The 21009-nt window shown below is 33.4% G+C and overlaps 1 non-coding gene across 1 annotated transcript in view; it reads left to right on the plus strand.

The window, feature by feature from the left end:
* The window catches only part of LOC106883364 (uncharacterized), a 78521-nt gene that overhangs the window by 37846 nt on the left and 19666 nt on the right, over positions 1-21009 (plus strand). The window contains exon 2 of the transcript XR_016241979.1: positions 9015-9214. This is a non-coding gene — a transcript (uncharacterized LOC106883364). The remainder of the gene's footprint in view (positions 1-9014; positions 9215-21009) is intronic.

Genomic DNA, 21009 nt, shown 5'->3' on the forward strand with positions numbered 1-21009 from the left:
ATGCTCGACCACATGTTGCACAAAGAATGCTACTCAAGTCACAGCAAGTGAACTTGGAAGTACTCTGTCATCCACTATATTCACCACTAGGCATTAGACAACATTTTGCAAGGAAAAAACTTCAAATCTGAAGAAGATGCGAAAACAGCCTTTTGTGATTTCATCACCTCTTGCTCTCCAGAATTCTTCACTGTTGGCATCAAAAAGCAACCAATAAAATGGCAAAATTGTGTTGATAATTTAGGTGTATATTTTGATTAACTGCATTGCTTTTTGTTGGGATAAAGTAAAATAAACTTTTAGTTCAAAATCAGACATTTCATTTTTAATGACCTGATAGTATTACAGTTGTGTTGAGCTTCAATGGCTTGATGAACTTTTACTTCTTTGAAAGTACATCATTAATGATCTTAAAAGTTGATGTATATACTCTGTAAGCTATGTGACAAACATCTTCAGTAGGGGGCATGTATCTATAAGTAAGATATGGCTTTATTTCATCTTGCTGAACTTGTAACTTCATTTCTCTCTCAAAGTTGTCTGTAACAGCTGACACAAAGATAGCTAGAGCATTGTAAGTATCTAAAAGAAACACATTCATATCTTTTGTAAATGTATTTTAAAGACATATTTGATATTTTTTGCAGATGAACATATCTCAAGATTAATGTGAGTCTGACACTTTTCAGTAGTGTGTGTTACATAGTACCACATAGTGATTATTAACGAAATGGCATCCAACTTGTACTTTAAGCCTACTATCTTGTCTGAGTGTAAAAAGAATCTACTTTGTTTCGTTTGACCCATACCAGTAAGAAAAGTGGGCGTTAAAATGATAAAGATGATGTGTGTGTAATTTGAAGATGTTGAATCTGTATTGTTATTCCTTTTCTCATAGCATGACATGACATAAGTAGCCTTTCTCTTTATATTAGGATTACTTTGAGGATGCATCCAGCTTCATCATAAATTTGGTTTTTTTCTTCATGACTTTCAGCTAATTTTGATACTATAAATTTATGCTATATTTATGCTTTTTATCATAATTTTGTGTTGAAAATATTAAACATTTTCAAGCAGTTAGTTGCTTTTAAAGAGTTAGATAATAACTCGCAAAAGTAATTTTTTTTTATCTATTTTGTTGGATTTCTTACTCTTCTGGGGATGAGATATTGTTCCAAGTATATTTCTCTTTGTGTGTTCATTATCATTGCCACTTTAAAGATATTTTTCTATACTAAAGATATTTTTCTATACTGGTTGGATTTGATGTGCACAGTATTTACTATATATCATTTTACCCTTGAGGTTTAACCTTGAAATTTTTAACTTGACTACTTCTTTCCTTTTTCTTTCAGTATGTAGCACTCCTCCATTTGCATCTCCTGTCCCTATGAATGCATTTGCCTTTCTTGTATATATTGCCGATTGCTTGCAATGCCCAAGCACCCTCTCAGTCAAGTTTTACCTTAAATATTCAACAAATTATATTCAACTTCTTTCTCTCTGCTACCATATATCTTCTGTATTCAATGCCTATGTCTTATAACTGGGCAGCATCTGTCTCACACATTTCATACTGTCTACCTAAAGTTCTATCATATTAATCTAATGATTATATACTATAACTATTTCCATCACTAATTAGGTCACCTAGGTAACAAAACTACTACTCATAGTGACTCATTTGAGCAGTTCATGAACTTCTTTTCATGAGTGTTCTCTTTGCAGGTATACCTTTTATATAGTATTGCTCTGTTTTGATACCTTTGTTAAGGCAATTTCCCAGATGTATACGTTTAAAAGATTGTAAAAACATAAAAATATTTTGACTCCTTAACAATCTATGTTTAAATTAAATAACTAGCAGACAAGAATTTATCCTATTCCTCCCTCTAATTTTTTCTTTTACTAAAATGTTTATGATCAATATAAATCATATTCGTGTATTTTTTTTTCCAACATATCCTTCTGTTTACATTTAATAGTAGTTGGTTTTGTTACACTTGGCATCAGTTTTATATAAATAGCTTTTAAGATTGTATATAATGGAATATAACAACAAATAGAAATTCAAGTCATGAGTCAGCTAGTCATCAGTGTTTGCTCTCTAATCTTGATTTTCTGATTACCTCTTTTCAGCTTAATTACTTAATACTACTTATTTAATTCCTATTATTGTATCTTCTCCTTATTAAAGAATGCTGCTCTCAAATTACTGTTTAGCATTTTTATTGCTCTTTTGTTCTAGCTCTTTATTGTGTTTGAAGATTTACTGAATACATTATTTCATAGTGCCACTGAGCAGCCGGCACATTATACTTTTGATATTGCAAACTAAAATACAAAAATCTTAGTATGAATTGTCTGATGTGATATGGGGGAAATCTGACTTTGTTATTAGTATTATGTTACATACATATGATTTGGGAAAGTTTTAGATTGAAAAGTATGAGAGATTGAGTAGATGATTGTAAGAACCCATTTGGAAAGCTATGGACTTGGAAAGTCTGCTGCACCAGTTATTGGGTATGACTCCTTCCTGGACAACCTGACCAACTATACAGGTGACTAGGCCATATCCCACTCTGTCAGCTATGATAGTAATTCCTGATGGGCCAGCGGCTTTCCCTATCTTCAATCCTCAAATATACAATGCACACACACACACACACACACACACACTCACACTCACACTCACACTCTCTCTATCTCTCTCTCTCTCTCTCTCTCTCTCTCTGTCTTTGTCTTTCTTTCCCTCTCAACTATCTTTATTGCATTTCTCTTTACTATCTTCCTCACTGCAATATACAAACAGTTATCAAGTGAGAAAACTTCTCTGGTGATGTCAGTCTAAGCTTTACAATATTTCCCTCTCTCTGAGAATCTGCTCCAATCCAGGGAAATACTGGTTGTATTTCATCCTCTATAAAGGTAATCTTTCTGACTTTACCAATTTAATAACTTACTATCCATCATGGAAATAACCATAAATAATAACCTTCTTTGCGTTTCTTTCTTTTCTCAACCAAATATATAAAACACCAGATATCTCTTGTTATCGGAAAATTCTGGAAAAGTAATATTGTTGCCCTTGACATTCATAAACTTGCTGATCTATGGGTTCTTTTTGTCTGTTTTTTTTTTGAGCAGGGATTGTTGTCTAACTACTCTATTGCAACATGCATTGAAGCAGTTTTCTCCAACCCACATTCTATAAATCTAGAGTACCTCAGGAGTAGATGGTCTCTCACACTGTTCTGTACATTAACAAACTTTTTGCTTTAACCACACTCTCCTGTGCAAACAATGCCATCTATCATTCCTTAGTTTTCTATGCATTGAATTTAAAGTTCCACAAACTGTACAAATGTTAGGCCTCACAATATCTGACCTCTCATGGCAATTTTACATTAGTAACAAAGACAAACCTGCATCTCAAAAACTCTCTCTTCAGAGCCAGATTACTTCAGTAACATCAGATGATCCCTTTCAAAGCATGTGGTGTGATCTACTTGTACTAGTTACAAGTGATTGTATGTGATTGTATTATTGATTCTGACACACGGACATTCTAGACTATAAATGTCAAACACCTGATTCAATTTTATAGCAAAAAAAAACATTTTTTACTTTTCAAATATTTTATGTATTCGGTGTTGGAATCTGACCAGAATTTCATTTAATATCTGTTTGATGACTCAAATTGGTACACCTCAGGGAATCTTTTTGAACATCAGCTGATGAGAAGAAACTTATGAAATCAAAAACTAAAGGATGCAAGCTCTTTCCACTTTGTTTATAAATGCTGAACCAGAGAGAATCCCCTCTGGTCTCAAATTTAGATGTGTTTGTCTGACTGAATTCTAGTGATGTGCAATTTTGAAAAGTTTTGCAGCTGAAACAGTGCACACTTTCTATCAAACATTGATCTTAAGAACTGTTTGCATTTATTCTATTTCTGTTCTCACTCTGAGGTTGCTTACTTAATAAGACTGTATATATAACATGGATTAATTTTTCTCACACATCTCTGCATACAAACATTGCTAATGTATATTCTTTTCTTATATTGTGAAAAAAAAGTTATAATGTATTCTTGTCCAGTTATTTTGACCTATATTATGAACGTGGGTTCTTTAAGAAATAATTATCTTATCTGGTCTGGTAGATTTTGTTTATGCATCAATCCAGCCCACAAGATCTAGTTTGTTTCAATCCAACTCACAAAACCAAATGAATTTGACAACCCTACCCTAGATCATATATAAATATATAAAAATAAGAGCAATTCATTTACACACCAGCCCAGAGACATACTGTTTCTTCTACCACTACTATAATGGATTTGCTCTTCTTAACTAGCAAGCTATATACCATTTCTGCCCAAGTTCAGCCATTGTACTCCTCTTTTCCCTTTTAACATTACAATGCTACTTTTTAGAACCTTTACCAATTCATTAAATCAAACATATTGATATCAGCTAAAGTGACAATTCATTTATGATAATTGTTGCACTATTGTCAAGAAATCTCATTTGTGTTGGCTTAATGATTGGTATACAAATTTAGAGTTTTGCGCTCAAATCCTCACAGATCTGAAGGAAGCAAAAAACGTATCTGTCAAGAAATTCTTCATTCAGCTGCAGAATTCCCAAAGGTCAATATCAGCTCTACATATGATGCACCATACCATTCAAGCACTTGATCCTGCAAATTTTGCAATATTGAAGTTAAACAAGTAACTTCAAATGGTTTAGCTCACAAACAGTTACTCTCTGAAACAAATTTCTGTAAAAGCTGTAATAAAGATCATTTTGATCTAATCAATAGCCTAATCTGATCCTTGTCTAGTCAAGCAGTTGTAGTCACTAAATGTGGCTTCTAATACTGTTGTCTACATATGATGTCTTCATTAAAAAAATTTTTTTTTTACAAAAAGTTTCCAAAACAGGAGAGGCAAAAAGTTACTTTTTGATGAATTAAAATTTGCTTAATATATGAATAAATTCCTTTGTTTTTCTGTAACCAAATTTATATAATAATGATTATATGCTGAGCTGCTGTGGTTACTTTGGTTAATGTGTGCCACAAAAATACCTCAGTATTCAATTATGTTTAAAACTACTGACTGATGTCCAGATCTTTGAAAATATTTTGGCTTTAAATTTGCTGAAAAAGCTTATGGAAAAAGGTAATTGAAATTTGAGAGATGTAAAGAAAGGAAGAAATGAATTGGATGCAGTTTTATGTTTTACAACCTAAGATTGAACACTGCTTTTACAATATTTAAAAAACAAAAACATTCTTTTTCCTATCTTCTCTATGTGCATGACCCTATAACTTGAGTGCATTTTAAACTTGTCTTGTGGCTTACATCACTTTCTAAATTAGATCTGCTTCCATTATCACCTGTTATCTTCAAAGGTTCTAAAAATATGTTTAGTGCATTTTATTTGGGAAAAACAATGTAGAAGAAAATTTTGAATAGCTATGGTTATTGTAGAAGAGGTTGAGAAAGTATTCTTCGATGGTTTGCCAAGGACCAATTGTTTGGTTTAAGATTGCATTCTCTTAGGATTATTTTAGAGCAAGACTATTCATTCTTTAAAGAAATGAATTTTCAATATTCCTTTATTCTTTTCAGTCATTTGACTGCGGCCATTCTGGAGCACTGCCTTTAGTCGAACAAATCAACCCCAGGACTTATTCTTTGTAAGCCTAGTACTTATTCTATCGGTCACTTTTGCCGAACCGCAAAGCTATGGGGACATAAGCACACCAGCATCGGTTATCAAGCGATGTTGGGGGGACAAACACAGACACACAAACATATACATGTATATATATATATATATATATATATATATATATATATATATATATATATGTGTGTATATAGACGACAGGCTTCTTTCAGTTTCCACCTACCACATCCACCCACAAGGCTTTGGTCAGCCCGAGGCTATAGAAGAAGACACTTGCCCACAGTGCCATGCAGTGGGACTGAACCCAGAACTAAGTGGTTGGTAAGCAAGCTACTTACCACACAGCCACTCCTTCGCCTATAGTTGGTTTGTTGATCAGAAAAGTTTTCATAGAGGTAATTTAATGTTTCGGTGCAAGTCATTTCAGTTTTGGGCTATTCAAGATAAGACTTGGATCTTCATTTTGTAGCTGTAAGGCACTGAAATACTTTTGAGTTCTGAAAAGACCTGAATTTCACTTATGATGGACATGTGAGCACTTTAGCCAAAATATGTAAAAATTAAATTCTCAGTACTTCCTATACTTAGGTTTAAAATAGTTGCAACATTTATCAATTCTGTTAGTGCAGTAAAAGCATTGGTTTGCTGTCTAGATAATTTTGAATTATGTAGGATAAATTCCTCAAATGGAATTACATTTTAGTTCTTCATCAGGTTTCTTGAAAATTTTGATACAAAAAAAAAAAAAAAAAGGTGGAGAGAAGAAGAAAAACAAAACAAAAACAAGCTAATTCCAATTCTAACATTCTTTTTATATTTATATTTTGAAATTTATTTTTTTATAAATATTAATGACTTAAGAAGCAAGACTTAAATTATTTCATTTTTAAATATATTTTCTAATGCTTCTTTTTTTTCCCCTTCTTTTAACTATAGGTAAGTTAAGATTGATGGGTATGATTAACTTTGCGTTACATCTCAAGCAGTAAGTACATTTGAAACATTTGTTTTTTATATAAATTTCTGCCAGTTCTGTGAGGGTTTCAAATTAATTATTAGATTGTCTGTGTAATTGTGTTGACATATGAGAGAGTGCTGAAAAGTTCCTGGCGTTGGGTAAAAGAGAAGACAGGAGAATCAGTTAATTATGACTTTATTCAACATATTTCTCTCTGATTCACACACTTATTGCAGCAGTCCTTCAGTTTTTCTCAGCCCTGTAAAAGAACTCGGAAGGTTGGACTTCCAACCAGGCCTTTTGCAATACCCTTAAAGCCAGTAACTTTTCAGCATGCCCATGTATACCCACTGTTTGAGAACTTTACTTAATTTTGAAAATAGATCTTATCCAAAGTTAGTCACTTTTTAAAACTGTAAAGAAATAAAATGTCTTCTTAGTGTGATGTTTGTCTATCAGTGTTCGACTCTACACCAACTTTCTAATTAAATAATTTGGCACAAGCAAAATATATTTTTATTGTTATAATTTCAATGGATTATGAAGGAATGAATGTCTCACACAAGACTGTTGCACCTTTGCAAGTTTCACTTGAATGCAGTTTTAAACTCACTGCTAGTTGATGAGTTACTTGAAATAAGTCATGTAAAAATTTTGACTAAATCAATATAATAATTTCTTCGTGATTTTCTTGTGTGGAAGATTAAATTGATCTTGTATATTAACTATTACTTATTTTGACCTAGATTAGTGAAACATTCTGCTTAATACAATAAATTACTCAGTTTCTTTTCTTTTTCTTTTTTTTCCAAGTCAGAATTGCAACAGTATGACTATTTTTAAACAGATCCTTTTTCAAAGGAATTATATTGTTTTAAAGTTATATATAATTAAAAATTGGCTTTTAATAATTGTTCCATATTTTCTTGATTAGGGTTGTTGAGATAATGAAAATATTGAAAATTTCATAACTAAAAGAAGAAATGTGTAGATGAAATTTGGATGTCATTTTGAAATAGGTGTTAATAATATATTTCTTTTTATGAACAAATCAAGTTAGATAATTATTAAAATAGCATTTTCTCTAAATTGATAGGCAAATGAAAAACAAAATAATTTAGAGAATTAATCAATGAAATGAAAGGTTTGAAAACTGGCAATAGCTTTAAGTATGAGAATCTAAATTATAATTTAAGAGGTTTACTCAGAAAACAGATATGCCATTTTAAAGAACTAAGTAAATTCATGTGATTGTGCAAAATTCATGTGATTGTGCTTTATATTGGATATAAATTATACTTATTTTGGAAACATGAAGTAGGATGTCAATTGTTAATTAACTTATTTGTTCCAAAAGACATTTTAACATGCATACAGTCTTTTGCAATTTATTAACTATCCTCATCTTCAACTCATATGCATATTTGCCTTCATTGTTTTTAAAACTACTGAAGGCCGAAGAATGGAGCAGTGAAGGATACTGATATTCCAATTTGAATTCAAATATCCTGCCTTCCTCACATTAATTAAAGTTGATAGAATATAGGTTGCAAATGTACAGGGATTGACCCAGTAGAATGTACACAGCTTAGAAATGAGTGGCTTTATACCAATTTAGGAGATTATTTTCAATACTACTTCTAAATGAGTTATATGCTGTGCCTATGTATATCTGCATGTGTGCACACTCTAATTTTATAATCTTCCAAAAATATCTCACATTGGAACAAAAAAATACCCAATTATAAAACTAAAGTACCTGACTTCAAAATGAATGACCACCTACCTGCTCAGGTGAGGAGCATAATTTGTTGCTGCAACCTTCATAGACCTTGTCACTAAATGTACACTCATTCCCAAGCATTCAAGCATTTACTGATGCTTTGAACACTGCTACTTGCTACACTTTCCAGCTTAGTCAAAAATAGCAACAACATCAATAGACCAATTATCCTCAAGTACTGTACAAGGATGGACACCATCCTGCTTCCTTGTGCCTGCATATACCTTAGGTATATGCAGACACAAGACAATGGATAAAAAGCAACATACTTAGATTATGTGACACTGCATTCCATACAATAAAACAGTGAATGTTTGAATGCACAAATTGATTTAAGTGAGATCATAGTATATGATCTTTGGTTAACAATAAGACTACTCAGTCAAAGGTAGCATGGAATTATCTGATTTCTAGAGGGTCTTTTTCACAATTTATAGCATTTCTTTTTTTTCCCTTTCAAATCTAGTGTTGGTTTTGATGAATTTAATTTCTGTTCTTATATGTTACAAGGAAGTAAGATTTGGAGTGACCCTTATATATGGGACACTTGATATTTGTTTTACAGAATTGGCACATAAAAGCACTCATTACACTCTCAGAGTGATTGGCGTTTGGAAGGGCATCCAACTGTAGAAAATCATGCCAAATCAGACTGGATCCTGACGCAGCCTTCCAGTGTGCCAGCCCAGTCAAACCATCTAACCCATGCCAGTATGGACAACAAGCATTAAATGATGATGATGAATTAACCATTATAATTAGCAGGTTAATTAACTTACTTCACTTGATGTTGTTCATTTGCATACAGATGTTTTAATGTTAACCATGCTCATAAAATTATTACATGAATCTTTATTACATTATATCAGTGGTTCTTTACTGGGTGGTAACATGTTCTTGGGAACACTGAGATCAGAAAGGGACAGCAAATGTCAAGAGGGTGCTATGGAGGTGTTGAGTGTTTAGTGGGTCATTATTTTTGTGAGAGATAAAATATTTCAACCAAGTATAATACTTATATTTTTAAATAAAAAAAAAAAAAAAAAAAATTTTTTTAAAACTTTGAGATTAAAATATGAATAGAACACTGTGTTACCAGTGAGCAGAAAGCATGAGTGATGTGCTAGTGTCCAATATTCACAATTAGCTACTTTTTATATCTAAGCTGTCCTTTCAGTTCACCCTTACTTGGGGATTTAAGGAGAGAAACTGTGTTTGGCAAAATGCAAAGCAGCATGTGCAATTGATGTTGAAGTTAATGTGTAATGTAAACAGTAATTTCTGTAGAAGAGTATATTTATAATGTCGGTAGAGTAAGTAGACAGGTTATCAAGATAAGCAGAGTGAAGAACATTTTTAGTAAACAGGGATAATGTTGGTGGCTTCCTTTTGAATGTGTTTGTTCAATATCCATGGCCTATTGTGTTTTGGAAGACCTATGGTATAAAGTTGATAAAATCTTTAGGAGCAATATACAAGCCTCTCTCTTTAGCTACGTAATGTTTTGTTCTACTTTCGTATCTTATTGCATAGTCTGCTATTTAGAAGTTTGTGGAATGCATTGTGGTAGTAATGACATTTTTGTTTTGTTGTCTAGACATTTTTTTTATTAAAGGTTCTAACGGAGGAGACTGGTAAAATAAAATTAGTTGACACTGAATTTATAGGAATCTGATTTTTCTTTTTCCATGCTTCTTCGTATAAATACTGATTCTAACATATATTTGAAATATGTATTATATTAATGGTACTTTTACATTTTCACATAAAATAAAACTTTTACATGGTTACAAGGCAGTAACCTATTGATTTGAGAAAGTTTCTGATTAATGAGCAAATATAATGATATCCTGGGTTTAGTGACTTGTGAATACTGCAAATCAGTCTCTGGTAAAGTAATGCATTACTGAAAACTCAAACTTAAAAAGAAATATGCATCTAAGTGAATGTACAGCATGACAAAAGTGAACAACAGAATGTATTGTCAGGAAAAAGCATGGTATTGTATAACAAGCAAAAATGTGGCTTTGTCTGCTGGTGTACCAATACTGATAGGTATCTGAATAAGGCACTCATTTAACAATATATTCAGTTTGTGGTTTCCAAAACAAGAGAGGCCATTATAAAGAAAATGTGAGAGAGGATATTACATAAAATTAACTGAAAGAAAATATGAGAAAGTATTTTTATGTAAGCAAACATGCAGAAGTTGTGAGTGTGTCTCATTAACTGATGTGAAGTCAGCTAGTAATGAAAACAATCTAGCGATAAGATAATCTCCTCTGTTTATATAACATCAGATAGGTTTCAGAAAATGACCTGTCTTTAGAGAACATGCCAAAAACAAATTAAACTACGAGTAGTTAGTTATTGATTGGTTAAAATTGGCGTTAAACTTAGTTACATGTTATGCAGAACTAGACAGGCTGCACATGTTGATTTTTGTGTGATTTTGACAGTGAAATAAAAGTCCAATGGTCACATGATATGCAAAATAGATTAGACATTGTGAGATAATTGCTGTGCCACATTTTTGACAAACTGGAAGAACTTTTCCCCTAAGGTTATTATTATTATTTATTTTTTTGCATAAAGAAAAGCAATCAGTGATTAAAAGCACTTATTGAAACCACCCTTATTGTTTGAGACATTTGATTTGCAAAAGGTGTTGTCATCTCTGCATGTAAATTGGTAGAGAAAAAAAAATAGTTCTTGATTAAAGTTTGCTTGTTGGTCAGTGAAAATAGTCTCCCTTTGACCATGCATAGTGATGAAAATTAGAAGTCCTATGCAGAATGTTGAATAGACCAATATGGAGTGCCTATTCAGTATGGAATCTCTTAGAATTTAGATTGTAATTTATTATAATAGATTAGGTTTTTGGCGAAATCCGGGATGTGTATGCCTAGTTAATGCACATTTTGTGATGGATCAAGTACTGATGTAAGGTTAGTAGGCATAATCGTCTGGACTGGTAGCTTGAAGGTGCCATACTGCAGTTCTCTCAATTTCCTCCTTTATAAAAGAGCATATTCCCAGTTGCATGAAAGAATTATACATATACCACTGGGTGTGTACATTTGGGCTTCATCAGCAGCCTCGTGTTGATGATGGAAATATTCCTCCAAAGCAATTGTATAAGTGAGTTTCAAATTGCCATTCCCTATCAGTTGTGATGGTAACTAGCGTGCTATACCCCAAAATATAAGAAAGTGCTTAATGATAATGACGTAGAAATGTACCTTCCTTGGTTTTTTTAACCTGCAATGCAGTTTCTGACCAGTTGTGTATTTTAGTTAATACTGGTCAAAAAAATTGATACTGATTTGCATTTGATACCACCTGGATGAGGTAAACAATGTAGCAAGTTGAGAATCGAGTGATGATGTTTTTGAGGTACATAAGGGCACTCATGGTCTGTTGATATCACACCAATAATATTCAGTTGAAGGAGAAAGTGGTGCTTAATGGAAAATCAAAGATGACAAACTCTATAGATTAAACAACTTTTTACCATCTATGTGGCCTGCTGCTACTTGTTCTCAATTGTTGATAGCATAAGTTGTGTGTTGACATGAACATGGGAAAATGCATTTGTAGCTGTATTTTTTAGTCCTTTAACTGGTGCTACATGAAAAGCACCCAATACACTCTGTAAAGTAGTTGGCATTAGGAAGGGCATTCAGCCATAGAAACTATGCCAAATCAGACAATGGAACCTGGTGCAGCTCCTGTGAAACCATTCAACCCATGCCAGTATAGAAAACAGATGTTAAATGATGATGATGTTGACATACAATCCAGAATGTCAGTCTGATTTCATCTTTAAGCAAACATTTATAGTTCATAGTCAACCTAAATTGTAAAATGCTATCCATCCAGTAAGCAGTGAAAATGCTTTAAGTCTCAGTTAACTGCCTGTAATTCGCCATCAAAGGTATTGCAGCTAGATTCAAAACTGAATCAACAAATTGCCAACAAATTGAGTTATGGATCAGTTAGTCATCAGACATAACGTAATGCATCTTTCTAGAAGCCCCAGAATGTTCTTTTACAATAGGCATGTTTTTAGTGCCAGCTTTGCAGAGTACCAAGGACACAACTGGGCGAAATGTATCTCCACTCTTGCCAGACCATGTTGCACACAGACCAGCTGATTCATTTTCACACGTCTCACCTCTTGCCTCAGTCTGTGACTGCCTACAGCTAAGCTAACCACATACTCATTTTGGTGCTTTTAACAGTTGTTATCATGACTCTTTTCTCAACTTAATCAGCAGCTACAGTTCACTGTCTTGGCAGCTTAATTACAGAGCCTTTTTAATCAACGATTTGTAAGAGCTACATAATTGTCCTTGTGTGTGTAAACTTTGTTGTCACAATTTTAATTCATGACCAACATGGAAATTATTTGTGCAGTAAACTAAAATTCTATTAATTATTCACATGTGTTGTGCATTCATTATCTGCAACCTGAAACCAACTTAACTATCAGCATTTCATATCTTTCCTCCTTTGTCTATCACACACTATGTGACAGTACTATATTTGGATTTAGCTGGTTGTAGACACTTGGAGAAGGAAAATGGTTGCTACTTGTTGAACTTCTATCTTCTCCATCTGTGATACATCTATCAGTAAACTTGGTGTTTCTGTTTTGGGTTGGGCAAGAAGAGTACCTTTAGCTAATAATATCTTTTGGAAGGCTTGACATTCATTTGCATCCAAAGTAATATCTTGGGGGGGGGGGGGGGGGGGTTGTGTGTATGTGTGTGTGCAGAATACCAGTTAACAGTTGAGTGATTTGTGTACAATAAGGACTGAGTCAGTAATAAAAATTTAGACCATTAAATTCTCTGAATTTATATAAAGAAGAAGGTGCTAGAAACTCCTGAATAGCTTTGATTTTTCTTAAGTAGGCAAATCCCAACTTGGCTGTATTTCCAAGAAATGTATTGAGGAAATACAGCAGACAAACAAATCCGCTGACCCCGATAGCACTTGTTAAAGTTGACCTTATCCCACTAGTCTTCTCATGAGTAAATGAAAATGTTTGTCATGCTCTTCATCAGTTGAATTGGCAAGTTGATCGTTAATTTAAGCATACAGGAAAGTTAACCCTTGCAGAATATTGTCAAAGTACCTTTGAAAGTTTTATGTAGCATCTAGAAAACCAAATGGTATGTGCAAAAATTTGTAGCATACAAATGATGTGGCGGTGGCACTCTTATGGATATTTTTGATTCTAAAGAGATCTGATTATAAGCTCTGACCAGATTTATTTGGGAGAAAATTGTTGAACCTTAGAAGTAAAATCTTGTAGATTAGTATTGTCAGGAACTGTGTTGGCATTCAGTCACAAAATCACTGAAAGGATGCTGGTCACCTGATACTTTTTGGGGAAACGTGCAGGAGTGATGACTAGTTGCTTATGGAACTTTTTATGATGCCAAGCATGTCATTGAACTTCTCCTTAGCCATTTTAAAATTATCCAGAGCATGGCATCAAGATCTAGATGTTACAGGTACTCCTTTAGTCTTGATATGGTAATGCTGTTCATGGCTGTGTGGTAAGATGCTTGCTTCCCAACCACATGGTTCCGGGTTGAGTCCCACTGCGTGGTACCTTGGGCAAGTGTCTTCTACTGTAGCCTCAGGCTGACTAAAGTCTTATGAGTGGATTTGATGGACATAAATTGAAAGAAGCCTGTCATATGTATATATATACATATATATATATATCTGTGTGTGTCTTTGTGTCTGTGTTTGTTCCCTCAACACCGCTTGACAACTGGTATTGGTGTGTTTACATCCCTGTAACTTAGCAGTTTGGCAAAGAAGACTGATAGAAAAAGTACTAGGTTTAAAAAATAAATCCCTGGGGTTGGTTTGTTTGACAAAAAAAACCTTCAAGGTGGTGCCCCACCATGGTCACAGTCATATGACTGAAACAGGTAAACGATAAAAGATAAAAGATTCTTTTAATTTTGTCATAATCAGGATATTGAATATAGATATTTTTGCATAAATTTCATTTTTACTTGTATTTTGCAAGAAAAATAGGTCTTACTAAAAATGCCTTGAACTATAAGGCTGGTTTGAAGAATGAATAAGGTGTGGTTGTTAAACATTGACAAGTAAATTGTTAAAGAAAATCACCTGATTATAGGAGTGAGGAAATAAGTGAAAATAAATGTTCACCTAAACATTCATAGCTTTCCTAGAATTAGAACCAACCATTTCTCACCATAAATAGTGACAGGAAAGTGATCGACAGCAGTAAGGGTTGTGGTTTCTTAGCAGAAATTTGTGTGGTATATAGGACATTCACTAAAATACTAGTGTTAATAAAAGAACATTTGTAAGTACTTCTTTCACCAATGTAGAATGGGTAACTAGTGGTGTTACAGCCAGTTAAATTGGTCCTTATTTTGGTCATGAATCATAAAAGTTTTTAGTAACAGATTAGGGTCATTCTATGCAGCAGCAAGAAAGGTTTCCAATTTCTTCAAGGTGGAGCTGTGAGCATGTCTGATTTCTTGAGCTATATTGGGGTTGGAGGGTGCTCACTATATGTGCAAATTGTGTAGCTTTGTACAAATTCAAACAGTTTCTTCATGAACTTGAGAGCAAAATGGAGGCAGGAGTTAGTGCTGATTGGTGCCTGTAAATCTGCAGTCGTCACCTCTGTAACAAATGAGTCAATATCTAACTGGGTCAAGCAAATTTGAATTGCATGCAAATTATGTATGTATGAAATTCAAATGGAAGAAAGAGCATTTTTGTGGCTGAGGCAAAAAGAAATTAATAAGTTCTGGAATATCAACTTCTTTCACAAGGTTATTGGATCAAAAACACATGTTCAAATGTAGGTTGTTTCTAATTATAGCTTTATGCATGTTGATGAACACTAATTTTAAAATCATTCTCACTCTGTTATGGTTGCCAACAGTAGCTTTTCTTTTTCCATGCATCATATAAAATGTAACTCAATATATAGTTCACACATATATTTTATTTACAGTACTTCTACATTTCACATGAAATATTGCAAATTAGTTTTTTGCAGAAAAAAAAAAAACTGTACTGGAAAGTCACTTATATGAATGAACTATAAAAGAAAGGATAAAGACAACACAAGAGAGTGACAATGTTAAACAATTACTGTATTAGCTTAATGCTTAAGAGGAAGGGAAAGAGTCTTAATGTTTTGGGCATTAGTTCTACATGAGAAGGAAGCGAAATGTACAAGGGGACTGAAATAAACGTCCCAATTTGTTACATTTGGGACAAAATGAAAGTTCACCACAAATCAGATTTTATTTTGCTGTTATTTTAGTAAAAATGTTCTATTTTTTAATGTAAAATAGAGTAATATGTATCTATTTCATTACTCTTTTTTTTTAAATCAGAGACTGTTATAAAAAAAACTTCCTAATACATTCTTTATCAATTCACCTAGTTTTTATATTTCTCTATCACAATTACACATGGGAGCATTATACATAGTTTGATTTTATTTGAAAAATTGAAATGTATCACGAGTTGAGACTAGCTATTTCCGAGTAACTAAGGTAGTATGCATTATTGATATTTTATTTCTTATAAATTTATCAGAAATCACAACTGCATACTTGATGTTGTAAGTGGTATTTGTTATAATTATTTGTGTGTTTTATTAAAAAGTAAAGATGATTAAATCAAATTCTGTTTGTTGAAGCTTATCAATTGGTACAAATGCAAATTGGAAGAAATACTGAGTGTTGGAGCAAAAATAGTTAACTTGGTTAAATCCTGATTGAACAAGTAGTAATTGAGAATAGCACGAAAGATTATTTGGAAATTATACTCAATGATAGATGCAAGTGTCTTGAATATATTGAAGCCTGATAGAAAGATTAGATATTGGTGAGTTACTTTGTTAGATGAGACAGAGCAAAATAGGCAAACATCATCATCATCGTTTAACGTCCGCTTTCCATGCTATCATGGGTTGGATGATTTGACTGAGGACTGGTGAACCAGATGGCTACACCAGGCTCCAATCTGATTTGGCATAGTTTCTACAGCTGGATGCCTTTCCTAATGCCAACCACTCCGAGAATGTAGTGGGTGCTTTTACGTGCCACCGGCACGAAGGCCAGTCAGGCGCTACTGGCAACGGCCATGCTCAAAATGGTGTATTTTACGTGCCACCGACACGAAGGCCAGTCAGGCGCTACTGGCAACGGCCATGCTCAAAATGGTGTATTTTACATGCCACCTGCACTGGCAATGATCTCGCTCGAATGTCTTTTCACGTGCCACTAGCACAAGTGAAGGCAACGCTGGTAACAATCACGCTCAAATGGTGCTATTTACATGCCACTGGCATGGAAGCCAGACAGCTGCTCTGGCAATGATCACGCTTGAACGGTGCTCTTAGTGCTCCACTGGTACAGGTGCCAACACGATTTCGCTTTCACTTGCCCCAACAGGTCTTTGCAAGCGGAGTTTAGTGTCCAATGAAGGAAAGGTACGCATAAGTGGGCTGGCTGGATTTTGGTTCTCACACACAGCATATTTCCAAAGGTCTTGCTCAGAAGTTATTGCCTCGGTGAGGCCTAATGTTCGAAGGTCGTGCTTCACCACCTCATCCCAGGTCTTCCTGAGCCTACCTCTTCCACAGGTTCCCTCAACCGCTACGGTGTGGCACTTTTTCACACAGCTATCCTCATCCATTCTCGCCACATGACCATACCAGCGCAATTGTCTCTCTTGCACACCACAGCTGATGCTTCTTAGGTTCAACTTTTCTCTCAAGATACTTACACTCTGTCGAGTATGCACACTGACATTACACATCCATCGGAGCATACTGGCTTCATTCCTTGCGAGCTTACGCATGTCCTCAGCAGTCATGGCCCATGTTTCACTACCATGTAGCATGGCTGTTTGTACACATTTGTCATACAGTCTGCCTTTTACTCTGAGTGAGAGACCCTTTGTCACCAACAGAGGTAAGAGCTCTCTGAACTTTGCCCAGGCTATTCTTATTCTAGCAGTTACACTTTCAGCGCACCTTCCCCCACTACTAATTTGGTCACCTAGATAGCGGAAGCTATCGACTACGTCTAGTTTTTCTCCCTAGAATGTGGCAGAAGTTGTTTTCTGCACATTTTCAGTGTTTATTGCTCCTGAACATCTGCCACATACAAAAACTAACTTCCTAGTTAACCTTCCTTTGATATTGCTGCACCTCTTATGTGTCCACAGCTTGCACTGGGTACATCTTATAGAGTTTCTACCTACGCCTTTTCTACAAATCGAGCAGGGCCATCTACCTGAAGGTAGATGTTCATATTAAAGTTTAGACTAGAATTTGGGGAATAATGAGAGGAAAAAATTGCTATTCAATGTTGTTCCACCCTCGGTGAGAGTACTGGCTGTCAAAGCAAGGCAGTGATGCAAATGAAAATAGAGAAAGCTTCAAATACTTCACAGTTGCTAGCATCATACATTCATTTAAATATGCTAGAAATCTCATAACAGAAATGCATATTTTAGATAATATGATGAGATTGGCAATATTTTCTAAAAAGATTAAAAAACTATGGAGAAAACTATAAGCTGGAATATCAAAAGGAAATAAGCTAAAATTAAAATTGTATGTATGTATTTTATTTTCACATGACACAAATACTCAGATAAGTTTGGGAAGTTCGGAAGTAAAATATTTGGTTACAAATAGACACAAATACGTTGTAATTGTTAACTGTTGATAAAGTTTGGGTAGCAAAGAAATTGTAGATGAATTTGAGAGTCTTTAAGCCTATGCTGATATAAAATATAGTATTGCTTACTTCATTTAGTGTGAAGTTTGAGATTACTGCTTAATCCCTGATTAAGCAGATCATTGATCAAAGGCATTCCAGCTTTAACCATCTGAATTCGAACAATGTATCTGGGTCTACATTGCATTACATTATTCAATGAATCCTTTTAAAACGGTAGGATATGATATAAGGAAGATTAGGTTGCTATTTCATGCAACTTTAGTGATCAAGTTGTTTGATGATGTTTGAAGTTCATGTAAGTTCGGGATAATCAGATATCAAGTAAGGTTATTTTATGCATCTCTTATCATTAAGGGATTGTCTCTCTCCACATCAAGAGCATGCTGCATAAAGCATTGACAATGAAAACGGAACATTTTTAGGAGGTGGAAATCAGTTGAACACGATTCATTTGATGTAAACCTTATATCAAAAAGATAATAATGTTGACTTTTGATCAGAGGTCTTCTCATCTATGGCTGATCTAGGGCTTGAACAACAACAGTTTGTTCACTATCTTTATATCTATATTGTTATTCATTTTTTAAAACTGAAATATCATTTATGTCCCCAGTTAAAATAAATACTTTAATAAATAAATACTGGCTATATAAGTTGTAAATTAACTAATTAGAAAACTTAGAATATTAATTGATGAATGATTGAAGAAAAAAGTTGTGTGTATAGTGCTTGAAACTAGTTTTGTTAAAAGTAATACATTTTAAAATCATTTTGAAAGTAATCAGTTAATCTGGTGTAATTTGAGCTTTTTTTTTCCCTCTCACAAATACTCTGTTCATGAATAATGTGCTTTTTACATGATTTTTAAGCCTGAAAATTAGGGACTTGCATTATATATGAGAACTAAATGTTACTAATTTTTATGGCCCTTCATGCTTGGTCATATTTGGGATATCATGAGTGAAAGTAATTTATATCTAGTGTTTAAGCTGATGTGTAATTTAGTGTTTAAACCACTATGATAATATTGTTTATTATGTCAGTGATGTTATATTAAATCTTCATTATATTTCATAAATGTGCATTAAAAATGTAAATTTTATGTTGCTTGTGCACTTGATATTTATGATAGTCACCACTTGTGGTTGCCCACATTAGAGTTTGTTTTGATCAATGCCTACTAAATACAGCAAAACTAATGTTCAAATGAATGATTAGAATGTAAAACACTAGTAACAATGAAATGCTGTTTTGTGTGTATATGTGTTTCTAGACAGTAATCCATAATATAGATGCTATGTATGGTGTCAACACATACATTGTATTATATCCAACAAAATTACATACAAAATATTGGATGGAATGGTTTAAAATGTCTTTTCCTCTGAAAATTTTAAAAAATTTCTTTTAAATTATGAAAACCCTTTTTGATTTTTGTTCTCAGTTTTTAAGAAATAAGATAAATTTTAAAAATATCTACAGTTAAACTGTTTTCATATGACATCATGTGTCCATAACTGTCTATACTGTTTAGTGAAATTGAATATAAACTTCAGTACACCATTGTTCTCAAAATAAAATTGATTTCCTAGAAAAACATGGTGTAATGTTGACTTTACAGCAGGTATACTTAAATTTCAATGGTGACTTTCAAATTTACTTTAAGTTTCATTTAGGATGCATGAAGTTTTTCAATGCATTTTATACAACAATTATAATAAATATATGACTAAAACTTGTTTTTCCATACTTAGGAAAAGTCAATGTGTACTATACACCAGATATATTATTTTCAGTATTTCATTGTCTATCGTTAACAGTTCATATTGCACATGGCAATCATTGTATATGAGTAAATATAGTATTTGACTGGTAAGAAAGTAGAAGCAGAAATTCTGTTTAACAACCATGACTTCATTTTAATAAAGTTGTATAAAATGAAACTCAGTTGCTGTAATAGTATTGACAGGTTTTTGGTTTGATATTAGCATAATCTGTACTCTTAAATTGCAAGTTTGCATTATAAAACTATGATAATATTCTATTAACTCATCAAAGTTATTGTGGTATATAGTCATCAAGTTTAGAATTGTTCAAGATGTATAAAACATTTATCTAATGTTATAACTGAAACATTAATCAGCCTAATCATATTCATTTACCTTAAAACCAGCTGCTGTGAGTTTTACCTTTCTCTTTGCTCTATTTCTGTTGCTTTCAGTTTGAAAGTTAGGTCCATGGTTTGGTATGGTTTTGTCCAGGGAGTCTGTGTATTGGAAATTTAATATTTGTTGTTTGTTCATGTGTGTTGTGTACTACTTGTATGTTGTAGGGTTAACATTTATCTTGAGATTTCTTTACAGGATTCTCATCATAAATGATTAGTAAAAATTTGGCTTTTTTTTTTTTTTTTGTGTAGAATGAAGTGGTGGTGATCAGTTAGTGTAGGAAGGGAATGTCATTTGCACTACTTCATCAATATAAAGTTTTAATGTTCACCCACATCCGGCTGTTACAATTAGAGTTTTATACCACAGCATATCTGGAGGTATTCTTGTTTTGCAGAGTTGCCTGTCTTAAGCCTAATTTTCCAAGGTTTAATTTTTCTTGTCTGTTTCATCCGTATTTCTGTTATATTCCACTATTACAATCATTGCATATGTTTTACTTATCTGTTCTCATAGACATGTTTATATGGTTATATAAGAACAGTTATCTTTCTCACACACTGTTAACAAAATTCAAATATCCAGTCTTCTTTTGAATTCATTTACACATAGCATA

The sequence above is a fragment of the Octopus bimaculoides genome, chromosome 5 (assembly GCF_046866305.1).
Source record: "Octopus bimaculoides isolate indiv1 chromosome 5, ASM4686630v1, whole genome shotgun sequence".
Classification (NCBI taxonomy): Eukaryota; Metazoa; Mollusca; class Cephalopoda; order Octopoda; family Octopodidae; genus Octopus; species Octopus bimaculoides.